Source organism: Leptonychotes weddellii, chromosome 7 (genome assembly GCF_054177405.1).
Source record: "Leptonychotes weddellii isolate Sample4059 chromosome 7, ASM5417740v2, whole genome shotgun sequence".
Lineage (NCBI taxonomy): Eukaryota > Metazoa > Chordata > Mammalia > Carnivora > Phocidae > Leptonychotes > Leptonychotes weddellii.
The window spans coordinates 81,700,173-81,726,835 of record NC_138375.1 but is presented as its reverse complement, the minus strand read 5'-3'; the positions used below and the strand labels follow the sequence as shown (position 1 = coordinate 81,726,835).

Here is a 26,663-nt window from a genome sequence, read left to right as displayed (position 1 = left end):
AGAAATAGATCCTGAATAAATTGGTATTTTTGATTTCTCTTGTATTTTACTCAGATCTACAGGAAGAATATTTTTTTTTGCCAGAATATTCTTGAATACTATAAATCCATATTTAGTTATTAGTTAGGTTACTTTGTACATTCCTATCACATTTTAACACATTTGTATTATGCATCAAATCTATATTCTGGATTTTATTGTAAATAATATACTTAGCAACAATAATTAATACACTTTTTAAACCCCATTCTTCTAAAAGTCTAGTAATTCTCCTCTCTCTGCTCATAACTTTTACAAAATCAGTTTAAAATGTTCTGAAAAGAAAAGCATCTACTTATGTATAGGCATAGGACAAAATGCTCCCAAATGTAGTCAAATGTATAATGCCCTAATCATTAAAACAGCAGCTTCATATAATTTAGATTAATTCTTCCCACAGAGGTGTTGATATGCTGTTTCAAATCTTTCAACCCCTTATTCTAGTTTCCCCAAACTACCCCAACTCTAGACTGTTTATATTTTTTGTGCTACTGAATCAAAATGGCACTCTCCCTTTTCTTACATATAAATGGAGAAGAAAAAAATGTTTTGAGTCGCAGTATGGTTAAAAGTGTTATTTAGACTTGTTATAAAACTATTAAAGACATTTAAATTCTGTGTGGAATTTGACTAATTGCTGAAAGGAAAAAGTTCATTTACAGTCTTCATCCTTGAAACCTGGAAGTGTATAAGGGTCTGCTTATTAATGATTTAATATAGTCACAATAAAATTATCCTATCTGTAAATACAGTAGTTAATTAGAATCACAAAGAGAGCAGTCCCTTAAAAAGAAAAAGCAAACAAACAAAACGAAAAGAAAAAGAATAATGAATTCTGTATCGAGAAGATAAGAAGCCTGAATCTACTTTAAACAACTGCCAGCTCGCCCAGGGCAGATCACCGCACGTTAGGGAGTGGGTTGGGACCCTTTCCGGACCTGGCCGGCTCTCAGCCGCCTGGCTGCTTCCGACCTCCGCCCCTTTTCCTCTATTCCCGCGGATCCAGCCGCCATCTTGGTCTGCAGGCGAACGTGGTCCGACGCGTCTCAGTGGTGAGTCCTCCCCCTCCTTTTTCAAGCCGGGTCCTGTCAGACTGGTGTCCGGCTCTACCTGTCGCCAGGGCTTGCCCCAACAGGAAGTGCCACGCCGTTGGCCGCAGCCCTCTCGATGGGACACCCCAAAGTCGTTGGGCACGCCGAAAGGGTCAGTCGCAGGTATTCGCCTGACTCCTCTCCGTGGTGAGATGCCGCCAGAAAAGTCTGTCACCTCATATAGGTCGGGTCGTCGCCCTGACTGAAATCCCGACCATGAGTCAGACTTCCAGTCCTTTTGGCAGAACGCCCCTTTGGGAATTGGCAGGCGGTCTTTCCCACTATGGGACCCCCGCTCTTCCTTCAGACTCCCGCTTGGGCTATGTCCCTAAAAGGTAGAACATTGGGGCGCCTGGGTGGCTCAGTAGGTTAAGCGACTGCCTTCCGCTCAGGTCATGATGTCAGGGTCCTGGGATGTGGGGAGCCTGCTTCTCCCTCTCCCCGTACTTGTGCTCTCTTGCTGTCTTTCTCGATGAATAAGAAAAAAAAAAAAATCTTAGAACCGGGATCCCTTTTCTCTGCCTTCTGGCAGGGCTTCACCGCCTCTGCCTCCCCCTCTTCCTTCTGTCTCTGCACCACCTTGGGTTGCAGCCTGCACACACCGCCCACTTCAGATTTCCCCACTGGTGCCCCAGGTAAAAACTGCCAATGGGGAACAAATTGACTTTTAAGTGGACCGAGGTGGAACATAATTTGGTATTTATACTAATTGAAACTTTTATTCTGGGACGCCTGGCTGCCTTCTGCTCAGGTCATGATCACAGGGTCCTGGGATTGAGTCCCGCATCAGGAGCCTGCTTCTCCCTGTGTCTGCAGCTCCCCCTGCTTGTACTCTGGCTCGCTCTCTCGCGCGCATGCTCTCTCTCTCTAGCAAATAAATAAAAAATCTTTTAAAATAAAAGAAACTTTTATTCTACCAAGGATTACTGAAGGTCAGATAAGCTCCTGTTATATCTGTTGCAATTTGTCAGCAAAAGATGATTTAAGATGATGGTTAATTTTGTCTGTCTCGAAGTTTTCATAGGTAATTAAGATAGTATTTGGTAACCTGAAACTTTAAAGTTTTGCTTGGATGGTAAGTTGGATTGAATTCATTGGACATCTGAGTCTTTTCCAAAAGAGAGAAAATACTAAAGCGTAGATAGCTGAACAATAGGTTTACAAAGAAACTAAGGATATTTGGGTCTGTTGGAAAACATGCTTTGTGCTTAATTGATTCATAAATTTGCCATCTAATTAGTTCTGGTGTAATTGTTCACAATTACTTACTACTTCGTCTTCACTGGAGACTAAGATTTTTACAACTTAAAATTCTACGAAATGTAATTAAGACTGATGGAAATAAGGGAAGCAACTCCGTATGTGTAAGAAGGATCTAAAGAATGGGAGTTCATTTTTGTTGAAGGTAAAAGAAAGTAATTTTGTCCTAAAATGACACTGGTTGTTTGGAGAGAAATGGCTTCGGGATGAAATCTGAATGCAGAGGAAAGTTGTAGAAGGTTTGTGAAGGGAAATCTTTGGAAAGGAATTTTATGTGTGGTCAGGATGGACTCGGATTAAAAGGAATGGATTTTAAAAGTACACTGGTGTGAGATTGAAATTCTGCTTTCTTTCTGTTAAAAAGACAAGTTTTCTTGAATTGTTGGTCTGCTCTTAAGAAAGATAAGAAAATGTAAACAAAGTTGTTTTCTCTCTCTCTCTTTTTTTTTTTGTTTTCTCTTTTCTTTGCCCAGAAAAACCAGTTTCTATGTTTTGTCTTTATCAGGTCTTTAATGACCCATAATCCTATTCAGGAATGTGCTTTAAAACTTTCTAAGATTTTAACAAACTTTCCCAAGATTTAAATTGTAAATGAAGTCTCTTTGACTAAGAAGGCTTGTTTATTTGTTATAAGGTTGTCACTCAGTATTCTGATTATTTAACTGTTCTCTTGTCACAGCACAATAATTGAATTTACTTGTCAATTGCATCATAATGAACTCTCAGATCGTTAACAATGTCCATTTCTGAGTTTTTCTCATTTATAATTGTTCTTCTTCTCCTGCAAAATGAGTGTCATCTTCAAGGAGATTCATAAAAAGGACTTTTAGGACAAATACAGGTATTCAGTATCTTTAAGATCATAAGGCTGAAATGGGTAAGATTTCCAGAACTAACTAGAGCTGCATTCAAATTGAACAAGAATTTATAACATGGAACTAAATAAATTGAGGAAAATGACGGTAGTTTTTGTAACTCTTGTATGAAACATTGCTGGTTCTCTAATGTTTACTCTTCCAGATTAAAGAAACTTTCTCTTAAGATATCTATGACTTACAGATATATGATAAAGTACTCATTTGTAAACAAATTCAGCATTTAACTTTTCTCTTTACCTGAACCTTCTGAAATTCAAAATGATTTCCTCCAAGGCAATCATAGTTATTTGCATAAAAGTTCAATAAGAATCTGTTTTCCTTATAACAGGACACCATTAAAAAGACTGGTTATTTTACCAAGGCTTTGATTAGAATGTCATATTTGAGAAAGACATGCATAGACTCGTATATGACCGGACAGCTTTAAGGAATTGAGATTGACTTTATGAAAAATGGAGCCATAAAGCCCCTTGGAAATGTTGGCCTGATAGCTTGCTTACAGAGTTCCCAGCAGCCTTCCCAGATGAGTAAAGAATGTCACTTCCTGGCAGGTGCAGGAACCTCAAGATACTTTAGAGACCTTGTGAAGAGGAATTCACCCAAATCTACAAGTACTTCAGGCATGTCTGATGGCACGTACTTGGCTTGGCTTCTGGCCTAGAGAAGCTACTAAAAGTTCAATCTAGATCCCTTAGAAAAGTCACTCACTATTCTTGCTGAGCTTATATAAATCATTAGGCCAAGTTTGTTAAAATTGAACTTGTTTTACCAACAAACTGGTCTTAATTTGGCTATCTCTGGAAATAAGGATGATTTTGGAGAGAAAAATTATGTTTCTGTAACACATCTTTGCAGATGTTAAATGCTAGCTCTATTGCCTTTGAATGTTGTTTGCCTAAGGTAGCCAACCTGAGGTAAACTTCAGAGAAGTTGCTACAATACCTCATGTATAGAAGACCATCTTCATGCTTGTTGTTCTATGGGGATATTAACAGGACCCCTTGGGCATATGATTATTTGAACAGCTGGAAAATGGGATTGATTCCCCAATTGTATAACTCAGCACCTCGACCATTCTGTATGGCTGGAATGACAAAATAGTTGCCTAAAAGTCAGGGTGTAGCCCACTCCATGGAGTTAGTTATGGACTTGTGAAGAAAATGGATAGCTCCATTTTCCCTGTGATGGATTGGTGATACACTTGGAAATGCCCTTATCTCTTGAGACAAGTCTTCTATCACTTGCCAGTGATTCCTCATAATTAGGATATAGTTAAGGCTAGACATCAAAGAGGACTTCTTCTTTTTGGGGGGCCCTAGCTTTATTATTCTTTTTATTTAAATTCAATTAATTAACATAGAGTGTATTATTAGTTTCAGAGGTAGAGTTCAGTGATTCATCAGTCTTATATAATACCCAGTGTTCATTACATCCCATGCCCTTTTAATGTCCATCACCCAGTTACCCCATTCCCCCATCCTCCTCACCTCCAGCAACCCTCAGTTTGTTTCCTATGATTAAGAGTTTCTTATGGTTTGTCTCCCTTCTGATTTCATCTTGTTTTATTTTTTCCTCTCTTCCCCTATAATCCTCTGTTTTGTTTCTTAAATTCCACATATGAGTGAGTTCGTATGACAATTGACTTATTTTGCTTAGTATATTACCCTCTAGTTCCATTGCAAATGGCAAGATTTCATTTTTTGGTGGCTGAGTAGTATTCCATTATGTATATATATGCCACATCTTCTTTATCCACTCACCTGTTAATGGACATCTCAGCTCTTTCCATAGTTTGGCTATTGTGGACATTGCTGCTATAAACACTGTGGTGCAGGTGCCCCTTCGGATCACTACATTTGTATCTTTGGGGTAAATACCTAGTAGTGCAGTTGCTGGGTCATAGGGTAGCTCTATTTTTAACTTCTTGAGGAATCTCCATACTGTTTTCCAGAATGGCTGCACCAGCTTGCGTTCCCACCAGTAGTGTAAGAGGGTTCCCCTTTCTCCACATCCTGGCCAACAACAAAGAGGGTTTCTTGATGGTTATATCCCTTAGTCATATTTGTCCCAGGAACTACTTCTGTTGATATAAAATTACAAATGCTAAGCATACAGCAGCCACCTTTAACTAAGCTTGACATGTAGTCACCCACAAATTCAAAAGATGGTCCTCCAAAACTGAACGGCCCTTTTTATCCTGACTGCAGCTCAAGGAATAACCTATGCCTTATTAAAACAGAGTTTTATGTATATATTCCAGATTACCACAAAAATGTGACATGGTTACTGGAAGACATGAATACTCAAATTGGCACTTTAACCAGTCCCTCTGTTTCCTTTAACGATTGGTTAAACTCCTGGACTGGAGGAAGATTTTTGTCAACTATCAAAGGATAACCCTAGGGCAAACTGTCTCTGCCATTAATGACCACCAAAACTAGTACAATCTAAAACCTGGCCCTTCTTTATTAGGTAACATGTACCCTAAACTTATATCTGGGGATCAGGTGTACCTTAAGACTTTTTGCAGGACTAAAAGATCCTCAAACATATCTGGACCAGGCCCTATCAGATTCCCTTTACCACTCCAACAGTGGTAAAACTTCACAGCTTCTCCCTGTGGATCCGTCTTTCCAAAATCAAGACCACTCTGGCCCCAGAGAGGGAACCCTCCTCAGAATACAGCTGCAAGCTGGTTGGAGATCTATACCTGTTATTCAGAGGAGACTCAGATGATACACACCCAGAAGCCTAAAGGACGATGAATCCGGTCCACTGCCAATACTGACTCTCGCATATACTCATTCTATGATACTGTCTTAGAAAAACTCCCTGAATACTTTCCTCCCGAAACTCTGATGATTTCTCCTTCCTAATTCTGAGACTTCGGTTTCAACCTTTTCCTTCAGGGTGACCTCCGAATTTACTAGTCAGATATCATAATTTACCTGGAGCTTTCCCCCTGATGTGGTGCTCTCATAATACAATCATCACCCCTTTTCAGGCCAAGCTTTGTCTTTTTAATCTTAACCTTTTATTTTCTTCCTTCTGGGACCACACAACACAAGGATGGTTTTCCTGTGAAGAAACCTGTTCATGTCTATCCTGTCTTCTTCCCTTCTTAGGACCCCTAGCCTCAATACTCATACTCCTAATTATTGCCCCCCCCCTTCGTCTCTTTGTTAAATTTGTCTCTTCTAGAATCCAGCAATTCCGTATACAAATGATGGTTCAACAGAGATTCTGGCCAATACCATCTGAGGATCCTCTCCCCAAATCCCATGGACCTTACCACCAAGCAATTTCCCTCAAATCACCTATTTGCATGTTAATATAATACCGTGCTGTGGTCTATAACTGCACAGAACCCCTGATCAACTGACAAGTTTAGATAGGGACATCTCTGTGGGAAGAAGCTACTGAAGAGGAGACCTCCATCCAAATGCCAAAGATTTGTTATTGTTGATCTGTCAGGGGGGAAATGTAGAGGTGGCTTTTAGGCATACAGGCTTGAGCAATGGAATACAGACAGACCCATCAAGTGACCCACCACAAAATATCCATAGGTCCTAACTGACCAATAGGCTACTTAAAACTAGGCACAGTTTCCAAAAAAGAGAATTCCATAGTCACCATATCTCATCTTTCCCCTTTAAAAACAGCCCCTACCCACTACCTCATTGCAGGTAGCCTCTCTGCTGTCATGCCTACACAAGGGAGTATTCAATAAACTTCTCTTTTGTTCTGCCTCAGGTGAATTTTTTTCACCTCCCATGCCACTAGCTTGCACCCAATCATTGTCCCACATTTGGGGCCCTCATCCAATCGAGAGACACCCCACTTGGGCACCACAGATTTTAGGTTATATACTAGTTAAAGTCAGTTTTTTCATTTTCTTTATACATTCTTCAAATCATTTTATACTGGTCTGTGCTCAAGGAGCACATGATAAATGTTTACTCAATATATAGATCGGTGATCTTACATATCTAACTACAGATAGTTATTTCTGTTGATCCATCACTCAGTTCATAGAAGATTTCTTATCTACCTGTCAGGACACCAGCCCCTGTCATGTCAAAGGCAGCATCTCAGTACTAAAACCTGCATAAATACAGCAAGACATATTGTGCACAGAAATTGTGCACTGCTAAGATGAAGACATTATAATGAGAACAAGGTAATGAGCAGAATAGCAATTTGCCAACAGAAGACAAATTTTCTTCCCTTGGAAGCAATGCCTACAGAGAATACCAACAAGAAAACATAATACCTCAAAATACTTGTCTGGGATATATTTTCTTATCAAGTGGTGCATTTCTTATCATGATGAAAAGGAAAGTGGATCCATGGGTAACGTTGATAAGTTAACACAGATAATGTGTTGCAGTAAACATTAATTTATCATTCCACTGCTAAGAAACAGAAGGAAATAAAATAATAAAGGAAGAAGGAAAGTGTAGAGAAGCAGAACTGTATACCTTGTATATGAAAATGGTAAAATAAAATGGAAGATAATTGGCAATTAAAAAGTAAAATATTTAAAGTCAAATTCTCTTAATTTTGAAACAAAAGGAAGGTAGATTAAGATTCTATTTCCTCCTGAAATTAAAGTGACTATCATGTAAGCAAAACTTAATAGCCCTCCAAAAAAGAATAAATGAGGCAATTGTGTACAACTTAGTAGCATATTAAAAACTTCAGTCATGAGTGGAAATTCTCGTTATCCAAAAAGTTTTTCCCAAATAAACGTATTAGCTTTCTGTTAGCTGATCACTATAGACATCTTCAATTATCTAGTTTTATTTATTTATTTATTTTTTAAGATTTTATTTATTTATTTGACAGAGAGAGACACAGCGAGAGAGGGAACACAAGTAGAGGGAGAGGGAGAAGCAGGCCTCCCGCCGAGCAGGGAGCCCGATGCGGGGCTCCATCCCAGGACCCTGGGATCACGACCCAAGCTGAAGGCAGGTTCTCAACGACTGAGCCACCCAGGCGCCTGGTTATCTAGTTTTAAAAGGGAAGTAATCTATCATCCTTTTGAAATTGAAAAAGTTTTAAAATACTATAAATTAAAGGTATTTAAAATACTATAAATAGTCGTGTAAAGTTATGGGCTACTTTATGAAAATCCAAACAAAGGGACAAAAATTAGATTTACAATAATTCTAAATTAGAGTGATGTATTGTCAAATATCAGAAGAGCGATATGAATGCTTAACTGACATTATCATAAATAAGGTTTAACTGACACTATCATAGATTAACCTTTATAGCCATGCTATTATTGGAAAGAATACATATCTCACCATCATTTTACTAATTTTAGCAATTTAATCAACATAAATAATTTCCACTAATATACCAATTAATCTGTATTTTGTAATTTGTCAGTATTGTTAAAATTGTCACATATTTATCACATATTGTCTTCATCATGGGCTTAAGTAGTTTAAATTTCCATTCAAATGTTGCATTCAAGTTCTTGGAGTAAGATATATTAGAATTTTTCAAGAGATTTCACCATATGCAAAAAAGGAGAACTAAATATGACTTTGTTGCTTATACCAAATCAGCACAATAAGATGTGCTCCAGCCACCCCCAACCCCCATTCCTGGCAACTATTAATCTACTTTCCATCTCTATGACTTTGCTTATTCTAGATATTTCATATAAATGGCATAATATAATGTTATCATCAAAATTTAATCACAAACTTTAGAAACGTAGTAGAGAATCTACAGACTCTTGAGAATAAGAAAGAGGACGGGCAAAGAAGATTAAAGAAGAAGGGAAAGACCACATGGCTTTGGGTGGTATTATATAATGTCAATCAAAGCAAGTTCTACAGACAAATGACTTGAGTTCATTTATATATTCATTCTTTCAGTCAAAAATGTTTATGTGTTGGGCGCCTGGGTGGCTCAGTCAGTTAAGCGTCTGCCTTCGGCTCAGGTCATGATCCTGGGGTCCTGGGATCGAGCCCAGCATCAGGCTCTCTGCTCAGCAGGGAGCCTATTTCTCCCTCTCCCTCTGCCTCTCCCCATTGCTCATGCTTGCTCTCTCTCAAATAAACAAATAAAATCTTTAAAAAAAATGTTCATGTTTTAGGCACCTTTAGGTCTTGTCATTTATCACTTTCGGTTGTTGTTTTTAGGGTTCTTTTTAAAAACATGTTCAAGTTATTTAAATTCTCTAAGTTTCAATGTCTTCTACTGTAAAATGGAATTCATATGTAAACAGAATTCATATAACACATACAATGCATTATCACAAGTCCAGATACACAGTAAACTCACAAGTAAACTGGTTTTAGTTATTAACCAGCAAGTCAAGAAAAAATACTCTTATTGCAATATTATGATTACTCCATTCCTGGGACTTTTACTTTTTAATATGGTGAGCATTTGACATCATCTTGTCATATTTAAAATAACCCTTTCTAAAGGGTTTTGAATACATTTTTTGGTTAATATTTTGTTTTGTTATTAATAGTACTTGCTTATAATTCAATTCTTGCCTTTCCACATTGTGTGTAAAGTATACTTTTTAAAAAATGAAAGCCTTAGTAACACCAAAAATCACTTTTCCAATTAAAAGGCTTCACCCAAAAAGAATTCAGAAAAATAAACATATTAATAAGGTTGAAGAGTATGTGGAAGACCCTAGAATCAGTCATTTGACACATTGTGACTCATGTGAGGCTTTCTTTTAAAGTCATGTAATAAAATTCTTAAGAAAATCCTTGGGTAATTAATGACAAGATAAATAGAGATGATCTGAGATTATTTTTAATTCCTCCTCATAGTTTTGACTGTGCTTCTCTTCTGAAATACACTAAAAAACAAAAACAGACAAACAAAAAACCTAAAAGTGAGATACAAAAGGGGAGGCCTGGCTCCAGAGGTGGCACAGTCTATCACATCAACCATGAAAGGAAAATTTTCATAAAGGAAATGGTCCCACACAAATAAAATATTAGCTGGATAAGGATGGCATGTACAGCACCAACTTAGTTTCAAGGATTTTGCTTTATGGACACCAAATGCTGATCACAACGTGAGGATGGTGCCAACTCTCTGTCGCATAGTCTTTGCCTTTGGCGTGTGTATGTAATATAAGTACTGTAAAGATTCAATTCTCCCACTGTTTTCCTCCATCTGAAAAACTGCAGCTTTGGCTTTTGGTTGTCCTACTATTTACTCCTCCTCTTTTTTATTTTTCATTTACTTCTGAATATAAAGTACTACAACTTGAAATTAATGAATGCAGATGAAAGAGGTTATTTAGCAATAACATGAATAATCCAGAACATGCTAATATCAAATTTTATGTTATCATCAAAAGTTGTTTTTGCTTCATCACTTTTTAAAAATTGAGATATATAATTACTATATCATAAAATTCATCCTTTTATACTATTAAGTGGTTTTTAGTATATTTGTAGGATTGTGCAACCATCACCACTATCATTTCAGAACATTTTCATCACCCCAAAGAAATCCTGTACCCATTAGCAGTCTCTTCTATTTTCCTTCTTCCTTCAACCTTTGGCCCCCTGATTTTCTGCCCCTATGAATTTGCTTTTTCTGAACACTTCATATAAGTGGAATCATACAGTAAGTTATCATGAAAATGTAATCACAAAAAATAAAAACCTAGAGAACCTGCAGACCCTTGAGAATATGGCAATAGAGCTAAATTAAAGAAATATATGTAGAGAGAAAATGATACTGGTAGGCAGAGAAATGTGATGGAGAAAGATTAGAATAGATTATTGGAAATGAAACACTTATTAAGATTCCTTTTAAGAATATTCAGTTTTGGGCGCCTGGGTGGCTCAGTTGGTTAAGCAACTGCCTTCAGCTCAGGTCATGGTCCCGGAGCCCGGGATCGAGTCCCACATCGGGCTCCCGGCTCAGCGGGGAGCCTGCTTCTCCCTCTGACCCTCTCCCCTCTCATGCTGTTTCTCTCTCTCTCTCTCTCAAATAAATAAATAAAAAAAATCTTTAAAAAAAAAATATTCAGTTTCCACCTTTCACTGAATCAGAATCTCTAAAGAGAAGGCCTTAGTATCTGTATTTAAAAAAAAAAAACAAAAAACTTTCCTGGAGGTTATGATACCTAACCAAATTTTGGAACCCTTGCTTTAGGCCATATTCTGATTCATTTCTAATGCAGGTTATTTCTATCCATTGATTAACTCAGTGACACATTTGCAAGTACCTAAGTCATTCAATTATGCTATTTTGAAGAAAAGAAAAATATATAAATAAAAAATTCAAATAACAGTCACACCCTCTGCTAATGTTTTCATAACTTTTTGGCCTATTTATGCAATGATTAATTGCTTAATTGTGTTTCTTAAACATCTACAGATGTGCCTAATTAAAAATTTTTGAAATGAAAACTAAATGCAGATTTATTTAGCTTTCTTTGTTCTTACCTTCATTTGTTTGCATAAACAATGCTATACTTATGCAAATCAATGCAAACAGAGGAATTATGCTCCTGCAAATTATTTTATTTATACTTCTAAATAGAATCATAGTTACCAGAGGAAAATTGTTACTTGGTAGTCCAAATGTCATGAACACTTAAATATAATTTATTACTTTATGTAAAAAATAATGAATATTAAAATTAAAGATATGACAAAAGATCAATACAGTTTCATTCCCATTGTTTGAGTACAGTATACCAATAAGTATACTTCATTCTACATTTCCTTCACAAATATTTTGTCATCTATATATGCTCAGATTTATCTCAGTAATTAAATGCTTCCATTTAAATTTTATTATGTATTTTCTTTCTTAACCTATCAGTTCATACTCACCATCTCTGCTATAAGTTTTGTCAAATTGAGATGCCAGAAGGTTATAAGTGATGCATAATACGTATTGTTAAAACAGAAACATTGGCCTAAAACTACTCCAGTGAATGTGGTAAAATCAGATACGCTACCACTCTCTTTGCCCCACAAAGACAGATTAAAATATGTGCTGCACATATGATTTTTACATGGAGAAGGCAAGAGAAAAAGCAAGAAGGGCAGGAGTTGTATCTAGATGAGGAATGAAGATGGAGAAGGAAGATTAAGAGTTTTAAAGCACCTTATCTTTGAGATTGAATATTCATCAACAGTACAATTTCAGATAAAGTCATGTCTCAGAGCTGACCTTAACTATCCAAAGTATAGAACTTCTGTAAGTTTCACATTCACTGCAGCACATTTTTGGGGAAAAAATACATTGCCTCAGGCCACTTCTTTGCAAAATTTCCTACTTTAACAAGAGATGGTATAGTGTACATTGCTCCATTTGCAACACATATTAAGTGCCCTGATTTTCCTTAATTGATTTCCATTTTCTTCTACAAAATTCTGAATTCTTACTCCTTACTTCATGTTAATTCCTGGGCAATCTTTGCAAGTTGGATTGGTAGGCAGAATGTTATGTTACTATTTGTAACTAAAAAAAGATTCAGTCAATGATACTGCAGTTCATTGGGGAAATCCTAAGTTTACATCCAAATTTAAGAATAGGCATCCTTCTTTACTGGCTTACTTTTACTTTCAGATTTACTTTACTTTAAAAAAAAATTTTTTTTTTTCTGATTAATCTTCCATTAGCTCTGCTTCTAATGCTTCAGTTACAGATTTCTTTGTCCCAAGGCTCTGATAAGTAGATAACACTTCGCAAAACATGTAAGACGTTATTAAAGAATCCTGTGGGTTAATTCTTTCATAAAGTAAGGAATACTTCCATTGAAATTAATCCCCAGTCTTCTAGTTAATCACTTTAATGACTTCAGATTTTCAAAGGCAGAGTATATTTCAATCACTTTTACTCTTAGACCTTTTTTTTTTTAACCTTTTCTTAGCCTGTTTCTTGCTGTCTTGCCTCACTCTACCTTCTCTTGGTTTTCCTGATAGTTTGTATTTTTTAAATACTGTTAAATAGCTGATTAGCTACTTTTGTTACCTCTAACCTCAATATATCCAAAATACAATTTCTCTTTTTCGAGGTTACCATTCACACATGTACCTGTAGAATACATGAAATACTGCTGTCCTTTTATGGTCAGACAAATACTGTCTTAAAATAAAACCTTCATTGTGGTGTCAGATTGTGTCAACACAGTATTTACACTACATTGCTGCACGCAGATTTATGTTCTGGAGCTCAAAGGCTTGGGTCTCTTAATAATCTTGTTCTTTTTGTGTATAAATCTAAATTACTATATCATTTAAAACATGTTGGTTTATCCTAAATGACACTAAATCATGCAATACAGCAATAATGTTTGATTTGAAAACATGAACGTATCTATTCAGATGATACACATGACCCAGATCTGGGTTTAATCAGGTCATTGCAAAGGCAGATTTAATGTTCCAGCCATAACCACGGCTCTTGTGCCGGCTTCCATTTTTCCCCCTACTTTTTCTATCACATGGAAGGTTCCAGTTATCTGTCTTCTCGCCTAAGGAATTTAATGGCTGATTGCTTCAAGTACCTTGTTCTGGTTCTGACAAGGTAAAAGAATTAGTGCTCTACTTAGTGATCTTCTCACCACTGCTTCTTAGCTGTTGCCTGCTTACTTTTTGTTCTTATACTACAGATAGAAAGTGATTTAAGTTTTATTTTGCTCCTTTGGAGTCATGATGAATAATCATAAGGATGAGCCAATATGTTTTAAAAATCCAAAGGATAATAACTCTGTTGTATTCATTTTCTCAAAACAGATGCCCCCTAGAAAGCATATTTCAGTTTTGAAACTTTGAAAATATTACCCAGCATGAGATTGGATGGATATATAATTTATAAGTCACAAGCAGTTTAAAAATCACAGTAAACTCAAACTTACAAATTCAGAATAAACTGTTAATATTTATAAGATGCCATAGTGCCTCTTACTTAGATTAATATACACTGAAGCTGGATTTCTTTCTGCAACTGAAACATAATTTATTTTATGAAGGACTGAGAACAAAAAATAATAATTCCACAGTAACAAGGGGGAACAGTATGATTACTTTGGATATGTCATAAATACATACATATATGTCAGTATTGAGCACAGTAAAATATATTAACGTTTATTTGCATAAAAATGAGATGAAGCTTCAGCTGTTTTTTTTTTATAAATTAGTAACTGATCAAGGAAATGCTATAGAGTATTGCTTTGACTAAGTTACTACAATTATTTTTTAACATTTGGAGAGGACAGGGTGATCCAGTCTTGATAGGATAGTCCTATTTTTCAAGATACTTCACAGTTCACATTGGTAAAAATGTTTCCATTAGTAAGCACTATTCCTCTTCTCTTTCAAGTATTTATTGGGATTCTCTTCCTTTTTGAAAGTCTTCTTAGAGATAAGTTAGTTGAGTGAAGACATCAAAAGTCAAAAGAACTATAAATTAAGGCATCCTATGTAGTACAAAGAATACGGACATCAAAGAATGGCTCTAGATCCAATCCTCAGTTCTGTCACTCATTCAGACAAGTTTACTTAGCTATAAAATGGAAGCTATAAATAAAACCTAAGTTGAGGGTTTACTGTGAGAAACAGTGACCATACAACTAAGTTTGTACAGAAGAGTGCCATTTTACATCTTTTGTCTCCACATAACATTAATAGCACCCCTTTTCTACTCCAAAATGTCCAGTGAAGATAATAAATTGTATGCTCAATCTACTTTACAAGACCTAGTAGGCAGTAAGTAACATCTTGCAACAAGATCAGGAAGTGTTTAGATACCATAATGAATCAAACCAAATGAAATGTTCCATTAGCTGTATAGTAACGTAGAGGAACTTTACAGAAAAAGACCATTTGCAGTGTAACCTAGGGATGTCTTACTAATGAATCATTATTAGAAATAAGAAAAATAACCTCAAAACTAAGAAAGTGAAAGGAGAAACAAGCTGAAAAATATATTGCAATGCTGTATATGCCTCATGCATGAAGTTCTTGAGTTTAAAGCTTAAAAACCAAATTAAGTTAATAATTAGAAATTGTCTAATAATCGAAGAGCTTCAAATGATAGCTTGAATAACAAAATAACAGAATGAGTATATTAATATCACCAGATAAAGAAGGTAGGAGAGGTGAGAAAATAGAAGGGATCAAGGTAGAAAAACAGATGCTGAATCATAGAAAACCTTTATAGCAATACTGAGTTTAGATTTTAATGATTCTTAAGACCAAGCATGTCCAGAGGAAGGTAATATAATAACATTAATCATCATCATCATTATTAACAGTTATTGCATGCTTATAGTATGCTAGCTTCTATAATAAATTCTTCACAAGTATTAAGTCATTTACTCCTCATAACACCCCATGGGTTAGGTACTACTGCTACCACATTGATTTACAGAGAAGGAAATATAAACAGATTAAGGAGCTTGCCCCAAATCACACATTAGTAAGTGGCAGATCAAAAGTTCAAACCCTGGTGGCTAACTGCATAGGCCCCATTTTTTTTTTTTTTTTGAGATTTTATTTCTTTATTAGAGAGAGTGAGAGAGCACAAGTGGTGGGGGAGGGAAGAGGCAGAGGGAGAAGCAGGCCCCCTGTTGAGCACGGAGCCCGATATGGAACTCGATCCCAGGACACTGGGATCATGACCTGAGCCAAAGGCAGAGCCACCCAGGTACCCCAGATAGGCCCCATCTTACTAGTAATACAATGCTTCCTCTGTAGTTTGGCAGATAAGGAAACTGTAAAATCTTTTTTTTATAAAGATCTGTCTGCTTCAGAGTGCAGTGTATATTGCATTGTGTGGAGAATGGATTGGAAATGAGTAAGCATAGCAATTAAGATTTCATAGTAATTCAGGTAAGAAATAATAATGTCCTAAATAAAGTAGTATGATGAAGAACGAGATAAGTTGATGGATTAAAACATAAGGCGTTAGAAGGCAGTAAGATAGGTAGGATTGGATGGTTGAATTAATGTGGCCAGTGAGAGAGAATGCAAAATCAAGGTTGCCTCCTAGATTTTTTTTCTGGGGGTTTGGGATAAATGGTGATGCCAGTGGATATGAAACATGTAAGAGAGAGAGAGATGGTAAGCTCAGTTTTTAACGTATTGCGTTAGAGTTGCTTATTGGTCATACAGGTGTAGTTGTCATAAGACCGTTGGATGTATGGTTCTGTAGCATGGAAATAGCAAAGCTGAAGTTACAGACTTGAGGATCATATCCAGATAGTTGGTAATTACACCATATGATTACATAGGATTATCCAGTATAAGAAACTCATATATGAAAACTGTAGTTGAAATTGTTTGTAGAAATATAAATATTAAAAACCTTAAAAAATAAATAGGATTATCCAAAAAGAGGTTTTACTAAGACCAGTGGAAACTAATAAATTTTCCAAAAGTAACTTATCCAGTAGTTTGAACCCCCAACTCTTTTTTTTTTTTTAAAGATTTTATTAATTTGACAGAGAGAGACACAGCGAGAGAGGGAACACAAGCAGGGGGAGTGGGAGAGGCAGAAGCAGGCTTCCCACTGAGGAGGGAGCCCGATGTGGGGTTCAATCCCAGGACCCTGGGATCATGACCCAACCTGAAGGCAGACGCTTAACGACTGAGCCACCCAGGTGCCCCTGAACCCCCAACTCTTGCGGGATCATTCAGTGCAATGTTCAAGAAAGAATTCTTGAACGGTGCAACTTAGTAAGTTTATTTAAATAATACAGGGACAGGACCTGTGGGCAGAAAGAGCTGTACTTTTTGCTGTATGAAGCTGGTGGTTTTATGTTAGTGCTCAAGGGGGAGGAGATGTGCAGAGAGCAGTAGATCATAAATGTCTTCGAATTTCTACTCGTAAAACTACTTTCACAAGATTTCTCTGGTGCTTATCATTCAGTTCAATATTAACTATCAGTGAGATTTATAGGCGGTCATGAGACCCTTTAAGAATGCAGCAACCAGCACATATTTGATCCTTATCAAAACTATGCAGGCTATATAGGTCAGCCTTCTGGACTAAAGGTGAACATTTTCTTTTTCTATCCCTCATCATCGCCATGCCAAACATGTTCTCGTTCTCATTAAGAGCCATGAACAATGATTAAATTAAAAGAATATTTTAAATTTTATTCTCTATTTTTCAAGTAAAGATGGTAATAAATAGTAAAATGGCTCAGAAAAAAAGAAGATAAAGGAAAAGCAATAGAATTCAGAAGCTTAGATAATCCACAAACTATAGAAAACAAAACCCTAAGCATTATTTATGAAGTTAACACTTGAAAGAGGCATTTGATTATCATTCAGGCATCCATCTCCTACCCTCACCCTGACAAGCAGCCCTGGGTGGTGTCATTAGCATCTGACTTCTTCAAAGAGGAAAAGTTAAATGGTGTATAGCAAAGTACACTCATTTCCTTTTTTCCCTAGTTACAGATAATAGATAATCTGCCACGGCAAAAAATTTGCAAATAAAAAAGGGCCACGAATATGAACAGGAACCCAAAATACCAATGCGCTGGTTTATTCCACTTGACTCAATAACAAAGCTATTTTTTACATACATTGTGAACTTTTAAGTATTTTGCTAGGATGAAGGTAAATCACCCTCTATTTCATGTCATAAGAGTGCTCTGCTGCAATCAAAAGTAGAGATAGTGGAACCTGCTTAACTAAATTATTTTTCATCCCCTTTTTTCTCTGTTTGAGAAGATAATATTTCCTATATTTCATCTAGGATACAGTTTGGTTAGCTATAACAAGAAAAAGTTTTGAAGATAGGTTGATAAAATTCTAAAGTTAGAGTACATTTTAAAATCTCTAATTTTAAAAATTATACTACAGCCAAATTTTTGGTTTATTCATTATAATTGAAATCTTTTGAATACATCTTATTTGCTGTGGAAATATTTTAAGTAACACTTAATACATATGCCAAAAGCTTATTATTTTAAGATCCCTTTCTCTAAAATTTAAAAGAGTATTTATCGCTAACATTAAGCCATTGAAACTAAAATTTTAAAATGTGAATTAATTATCTCTAAATTAAGAGTTCTTATTCATCAATTTCTCTGTATTCCTAAAAAGTACTTCTTATCTACCTGGTAAGTTAAACACAAGACATAAGAATAGTAGTTTACTCAAGTTTTTTTTTTAAAGGTTTTTATACCCATCAGTTGGGTTGTCTTAGCTAATGTCATTTACTTGTGATTCTAAAATGAAACAAATTACTGAATAACTGAGTTTTGAAAGGAAAATTTTGTTTTCCATTTCTGGTTCTTACTTTTTCTGTCATTATCATAGACTCTCAGAGGAGATATCAAGAGAGATATTAAATAATATAAAAATCTATGCAGATTCATATTGATAGTGCTAATAAGGACAAAATATATAGCGTCTGCCATAAAGAAACAGCTGCCTGTTTCATTCATCTAAGACCACCTTGTTTGGCCAGGATTATTGGCAAGTAACCCAAATATTGTCTGCTTTTAAATTATTGCATTTCTGAGTGGCCCCATGGAGCTCCACGTGAATCAGCAAAGCTAGTAGAAGAGGCTGAGTACCAGCATGATAACATGTCAGAATGTTCTCACTTCCCTAGAGGTTCTCCACTATTCTAGCATTTCTCTCCCCACCCTCAGAATGGAACATATTTAAGGATAAAAGGCGATCTATCCTCCAAGTGTAGATTCTCCTGGGAAATGTTTGCCAAATTTGTAAAATTAGCCACATTTCCTGAGACTCAGTTAGACTGTCCCAGGTAGTCTTATGCATGATTGGTGTCAATCAACCAAAATCTCCCTAGTTGCACAAAAATTCAGCAAATGCTTAATAATTTTGACCTGATTGACATCCATTCATTATTTGTTTCTCCATATTAATACCTATATTACATTTTTTTCACATTTTTATTTAAATTCTAGTTAGATAGCATATAGTGTAATAATGGTTTTGGGAGTAGAACTTAGTGATTCATCACTTACATATAACACCCATTGCTCATCATAACAAGCGATGTTGCCCTCCTTAATACCCACCACCCATTTATCCCAAACCCATCCATGCTACCTTTTAAAATGAATGTAATTTCAAAATGAACATGTCATTTTTTATGCTTGAAATAGAGCAAAACTCCGTCACTTACAAGATGAAATACAAAATCTTTAGTCCTTTATGATTTGGCCCAAACATTTCTTCCCCAACCTGTTTTGTAGCACTTTCTCATAAGAATCCATCAGTGCATCTCTGTGAACTCCTTGCACATTTGCCATATAGTTTCACAGATGCAACCTTTGGCGCATGCTGCTTGCTCTTACAGGATTGTTTTTTCTCATCCCTTTTCCTGGGGCATCTCAGTCAGCACTAGTACTTCAGAACTCTAAATGCCTTCCAGACCCATATGAATTCCCGTAGCATGAGTCAAGCTGCCCCTGAGTCTCGAAATGACCCTTAAGCACATATTTGGTTTTTTTTTGTTTTTTGGGGTTTTTTTTAGATTTTATTTATTTATTTGACAGAGAGAGATAGTGGCAGACAGAGGGAGAGTGAGAAGCATTCTCCCCTCTGAGCAGGAAGCCCGACGTGGGGCTCGATCCCAGGGCCCCGGGATCATGACCTGAGCTGAAGGCAGATGCTTAACCGACTGAGCCACTCAGGCACCCCAAGCACATATTTGTTGACCAGCAACTCTGTGCCCGCTCTTGTCTAAGCATTGAAGATAAAGTGGTAAAAAGACAAAGTCCTTGCTCTCATGAAACCCCTATTTTTGTGAAGAAGACAGAAAATATATGTAAGTAAACTGTGGTGACTGGTAGTGATAGTACCACGATTAAAGAATGAAGACCCCTGAAGAAGGCTGCTTTAGATAGGATCATCTGATTAGACCTGACTGAGGGTGTGGCATTTAGTCAACACTTGAATAAGGTGTCCTTCTAGATACCTTCTTCAAAACTTCTCCTTATAATTAAAGTTGAAATTCTTTAATATGTCATCCTTGAACTGCGTCCTTTTTCAATTAAACAAAAAATGTCTTTGAAAGCAAGTAGTCGAACAGACATTCATAGGAGAAGCATTTTATTTTAACTCATGACATTAATGTACATTCATGTGCCAATATTATGATATTGGGCCAAAGTTCTTTGAGTATGAATCTGCTGATTAAAGTTTTACATCATCTTTCATACACAATTCAAGTTTTATTTTTAAAATTTTTTTTAAATACACAATTCGAGTTTTAATCTCACTCAAGTGGAATGAGAAATTAAAGATATAAAATCCTGATGATATATGTATTTCATGACTTTTATGATTTTTTCCTCAACTTTTCCTCCTTTTCACTCATTTCCTAAATCAATAAAATCTAAAATCTATGATCAATTTTATTGACTTATCAATTATTTCCAAAACATTCTCACTGTGCTCACATCTATAATTCTTTCATACACATATTTTTCCACTATGTAATATTAATTTAGTTATGATATTATAAAAATTTGTATTCTATTATAAAATACTAATATAAGAATTAATATTGTTCTATTATTAAGCTGATTATGGGTACATGGGCATATGTTTTATTATTACGTAAGCTGTGTCACTTTATTATATACACTGTGTATTTTTTAAAAATTAAACTAATAGCAAGTTCAGTTAGCATAAACATGATGGGGAAAAGTAGCTAGTTCTCTTGGTAAGCATGCAACACTAATGGTAGTGAAAGCAGAAAAGCATCCCCAAATTACCCTAACTTTCAGATACCATGGAAATCAATTATGTGTTATGAGAGGAATGGAGAGCATCAGTTAATGTGGTACAATTTAATTATATATTAGGTGGCATTCCTTTAAGAGTGTTTCGCCTACATTTGTAGGCAGGTGTCTATCTCTTCTATTCACCTGTGAGCCCCTTAAACTGAGAGCCTGGCTTTTATTCAGATCTGCTTAGAACAGTGTTGGCACAGTATGCACTTAGTAAGTATTTGTTCAGTGAATAAAAAGATACTGAATGTCTGAAACATGCACATTCATTTTACTTCTGCTTCTCTGTATCACTTAAGAAATTAAGTAGTTCTCTCTTCAATATTTTGTCACTTACATCTTGCTGCTTTACTTAACTAACTCAGAATTAATTGGGTAATAGTATTTTCAGTCTCCCAAGTTGTAGTCACATAGTGAGTCATAGGAAAGTGAGTTTCAGGAATTCACATGATACTTGCTGTTTCAGGCATGAAATAAACTTGTATTTATAACATCGCATTAGAAAAAAAAAGCTTTCTTGCATTCTGACATTTCTACCAAAATTGTAACAATTATTTAAAGAGTTGCAAAAGGTTATAATCACAGTTTACCTAGAAACTGATAAAATATTTCAAATCCTTTGTTTCCTGAAATAATAAGGCTTCAGAATCTTAAGAACACTAATGTGTTTAGACAGATATTTTGTGATAAAATTAAGCACCGTGACGAATAGCGCTGAGTGCTTTTGACAGGCTACAAAGCCAAATACCTTGCTGTATTAGCATTTGCATTTAGGATTAATTCTGTCCATGTACAGACACAAATGCCTTACTGAATTCCATAGAAATATACGTCCTCTTCAAGCATGAAGCCATCCCACAATATCAGTTTATTAGCCTTAGAAATTATAGAGTTCCAGTGCCAGATGTTCTTTATGAGGTTCAAAGACCAAATAATTACATAGGAATACATTTACATTTATAGATGTTCAAACTAAGTGGTCTCTTTTGTCTTCTCCTTTATGAAGAACTCTATAAATCTAATCCTTAAAGACATGTCTTTTGAAGCAGTGTCTGTGTGTCACCAAAACCTTCAAATGAAAAGTGGAAAATTTAACCATCCAAATGCCTGCCACTATCTGGGGTCTTGGCATCATGCAGATAAAACACTCGGGGCACTGAAAATTTTTCCTTTATACGCTGTGAATCACTTACATGCAGTAACAAGTAGATTTGAGCAGCCTCCTCACTGAGTGATGTTACTTTCACATCAAAGCATAATCTTGACTTTGAGCATCTACCTAGAAGGCTAGCAAATACTCCTAAATAAATGTATAGCCTCAGATAGCCAAACCTAAGTTAGGTAAATTTTATAAGATCTAATATATAAATATGTATGTATGAGAGAGAGAGAGAGAGAGAGAAAGGAAAGTCTAAGAATATATGTGCCAAATTATTTTTTTAAATAAATCATTTATCTTGTCATTCTTTTATTGAAAAAAATTCATAATGCTCTGTCACTTTGCAGCGGTTTCTGAAGTGTTTAGCTGTAGAATCTTGTGTTTAAATGAAATTTTACGTAGAAACCCACTATGCAAAATATATGAGTAGTTCTGATCTCGTAAGAGCTTAAAGGCTATTGAAATGGCCTCATAGAAGGGTTCTTTAGTGCACAGTTTGCAAACCACTATCCTATGAAATAAATTCATACTCCTGTCTGCTTTTCACGCCTTCCAATAAACCTGTCTCACCTTACCTACCTTTGCTTCTAATCACATTTGTCCTCCACTTAGAATGCCTTTCCATTCTCACTGCCTTTCAAATTCTACCATTTTTTAAGCATCAACTTCACTGTCACCTATAGATGACAAATTTACAAACCCAAACCAAATCAAAGCATTCTTTGTTTATACTTTCATAATTGTCTCAAGTATATATGTTATGGCATTTGTAGATTTTTATTTATTATATACCTTATTTTATAGTCATTAATATTTGTTGTTTTCATGTTTATTTTATATTTTGATTGTATTTTTTAAGTTTTTACTGGTAACAGGACCTATCATAGTACCTGCACAAATAAGCATTTAAAAAGTAAAGTATAATCCATTCTTTCTAGTGCTACTGTGTTTTTCTTTGTAAAACACAGATTTGAACCCATGGTCTTACTGCTTTAAAACTTGTACATGAACATTTAGCAAGATTATGTACCCTAAACCCATACCTCATTCCTTTTGTTAATTAATGCACAAACCCAGCAACTATTTTGTGAATGAGTAAGGTGCTAGGAACTTAAGAAAAATAAGTAAGTAAGTAAATAAATAAAATTTATTTATTGAATGAAGAGATAGGTATGTGTCAACATTCAATGCTTCCTTTATAATTTATGTTTTTTTTTTTTGAAGTGAAAGTTTATTACGTGAAGGTGAGAACAGAAAGGAAAGAAAGAAAGCTCTCTAGAGTGAGAGGGGTCCTGAATGAGTTGCCATATTTTATGTTCTTTAGCATGATAAACCTATCTGATGAATTTTCTCTAGTCTCCTGTGTACAGTTAATAATAAGTAAAATGATGTTTTTCCATGTGGCTCAATATCAAAGAAAAACAGCACCACAGCTTTTCTTAGAGTTATACCTTATTATTTTTATTTATTTATTTATTTATTAATTATAGATTTTATTTATTTGTCAGAGAGAGAGAGCACAAGCAGGGGGAGCAGCAGAGGGAGAGGGAGAAGCAGGCTCCTCACTGAGCAAGGAGCCTGATGTGGGACTCGATCCCAGGACCCTGGGATCATGACCTGAGCCGAAGGCAGACGCTTAACGACTGAGCCACCCAGGCGTCCCTTTTTATTTATTTTTTAAATAAATCATTGTATTTACTTATTCAGAAGCCTGTATGATTTGGGACAAGATTTTTAAATCTCTCCGAGCCTCACTCACTTTCTCTACACAATGGGGCTAAGACTATGTTTCTTGCTCGCCTTAAAGGTTCAAATAAAATCAATAAGTAACTTGTAAACTATAAAGTACCCTTATAAAAATCTCTGTTGAGACCACAATTATAAAGTCTAAAAGTTTAGAACCATCAGTTTCCGGACTGTCCACATCCCTGTCAGATAACTGACGTGTTTTCAGGTTGATTTCAGTGCAGTGCTTAGAATGAGGATTTTTGCATGATAATGATCTTTTTTGTTCCTCCAAATTTTTATGTAAATTCCAGTTAGTTAACATACAGTGTAATATTGGTTTCAGGATGAGAATTTAGTGATTCATCACTTACATATAACACCTAATGCTTATCATAACAAGTGCCCTCCTTAATACCTATCACCCATTTAGCCCATCCCCCATCCTCCTCCCTCCATCAACCCTCAGTTTGCTCTCTATCATTGAGAGTCTCTTGTGGTTTGTTTTGTTTCCTAAATTCCACATATGAGTGAAATCATAATGGTATTTGTCTTTCTCTGACTGATTTCACTTAGCATAATGTGCTCTAGCTCCATCCATGTCATTGCAAATGGCAAGATTTCATTCTTTTGATGGCTGAGTAATACTCCATTGTATATATATACACCTCTTAATCTATTCATCAGTCGATGCACACGGGCTCTTTTCATAGTTTCGCTATTGTTGATAATGCTGCTATAAATATTGGGATCCATGTACCTCTTCGATTCTGTATTTTTGTATCCTTTGGTAAAAATCTAGTAGTGCAACTGCTGGATCATAGAGTAGTTCTATTTTTAATTTTTTGAGGGACCTCCATACTGTTTTCCAGAGTGGCTGCACCAGTTTGCATTCCTGCCAACAGTGTAAAAAGGGTTCCCCTTTCTCTGCATCCTCACCAACACCTCTTGTTTCCTGTGTTACTAATTTTAGCCATTCTGACAGGTATGAGGTGGTATCTCATCATGGTTTGGATTTGTACTTCCCTGATGATGAGTGATATTGAGCATCTTCTCTTATGTCTGTTAGCCATCTGTATATCTTCTTAGAAAAAATGTCTGTTCATGTCTTCTGCCTATTTCTTAACTGGGTTACTTGTTTTTTTGGGTGTTCAGATTGATAAGCTCTTTATAGATTTTAGATACTAACCCTTTATCAAATATGTCATTTGCAAATATCTTCTCCCAATCCAGAGGTTGCCTTTTATTTTTATTGCTTCCTTCACTCTGCAGCTTTTTATCTTCATCAAGACGCAACAGTCCATTTTTACTTTTGTTTCCCTTGCCTCATGAGACATGTCTAGTAAGAGGTCAAAGAGGTTGCTGCCTGTGTTCTCCTCTAGGATTTTGATGATTTCCTGTCTCACATTTAGGTCTTTCATATATTTTGAATTTATTTTACTGTATGATATGAGAAAGTGGTCCAGTTTTCCCAACCCCATTTGTTGAAGAGACTGTCTTTCTCCATTGGATGTTCTTTCCTGCTTTGTTGAAGTTTAGTTGACCATATAGTTGTAGGTCAATTTCTGGGTTTTCTATTCTGTTCCATGGATCTATGTGTCTGTTTTTGTGCCAATACCATATTGTCTTGATGATGACAGCTTTGTAATAGAGCTTGAAATCCGGAATTGTGATGCCACCAGCTTTGCTTTTCTTTTTCAACATTCCTCTGGCTATTCGGGGTCTTTTCTGGTTCCATACAAATTTTAGGATTATTTGTTCCATTTCTTTGAAAAAAGTCCAGAATCATGATGCCTCCAGCTTTGCTTTGCTTTTTCAGGATTACTTTGGCTATTGGGGGTCTTTTGTGGTTCCATACAAATTTTAGGATTGTTTGTTCTAGCTCTGTGAAAAATGATGGTGGTATTTTGATAGGGATTACATTGTGTTGATCATTTTTGGGTGGTATAGACGTTTTAACAATATTTATTCTTCCATTCCATAAACATGGAAAGTTTTTCCATTTCTTTGTGTCCTCTTCAGTTTCTTTCATAAGTGTTCTATAGTTTCAGAGTACAGATCTTTTACCTACTTGGCTAGGTTTATTCCTAGGTAACTTACTGCTTTTGGTGCAATTGTAAATGGGATTGATTCCTTGATTTCTTTTTCTGCTGCTTCATTATTGGTATATAGAAATGTAGTAGATTTCTGTACGTTGATTTTATATCCTGTGACTTTGCTGAATTCATGTATTCTAACAATTTTTTGGTGGAGTCTTTTGGGTTTTCTACAGAGTACATGTCTAGATTTACACTTTAAAAGTGACAATATAATATTACTTTTTTTGATCTTCACCTCAAATAAAGAGAAAATCAGTGTCTCCCAACTGAGAAAAAAAACTAAAAATTTTTTAAAATTTAAAGATGTTTTAAATGTCAGATTTTAAAATGCAAAAATATATTGTAAAATCTGAACTTTATGCTTTTTTTGATGAACTTTATGCTTTCAAATAAAAGCATATTTCATTTATTTAAGACCCATAGCATATCTGTTTTAGAAAAACCAGTTTCAACTAGGAATTCAACATGGAAATGTCTGTTAAAATTGGATATAGTAGAATTTTTTTTTTAAAGATTTTATTTATTTATTTGACAGAGAGAGAGACAGTGAGAGAGGGAACACAAGCAGGGGGTGTAAGAGAGGGAGAAGCAGGCTTCCCGCTGAGCAGAGAGCCAGATGTGGAGCTCCATCCCAGGACCCCGGGATCATGAGAACCTGAGCCG

General features: G+C 35.7%; 1 protein-coding gene across 1 annotated transcript in view; it reads left to right on the top strand.

Moving 5' to 3' along the window:
- The first annotated feature begins 969 nt into the window (after positions 1–969).
- Positions 970–26,663, top strand: part of LOC145722662 (uncharacterized) — a 99,721-nt gene continuing 74,027 nt past the window's right edge. The window contains exon 1 of the mRNA XM_081826612.1: positions 970–1,091. The gene's annotated coding sequence lies outside the window, so the exon portion shown is untranslated. The remainder of the gene's footprint in view (positions 1,092–26,663) is intronic.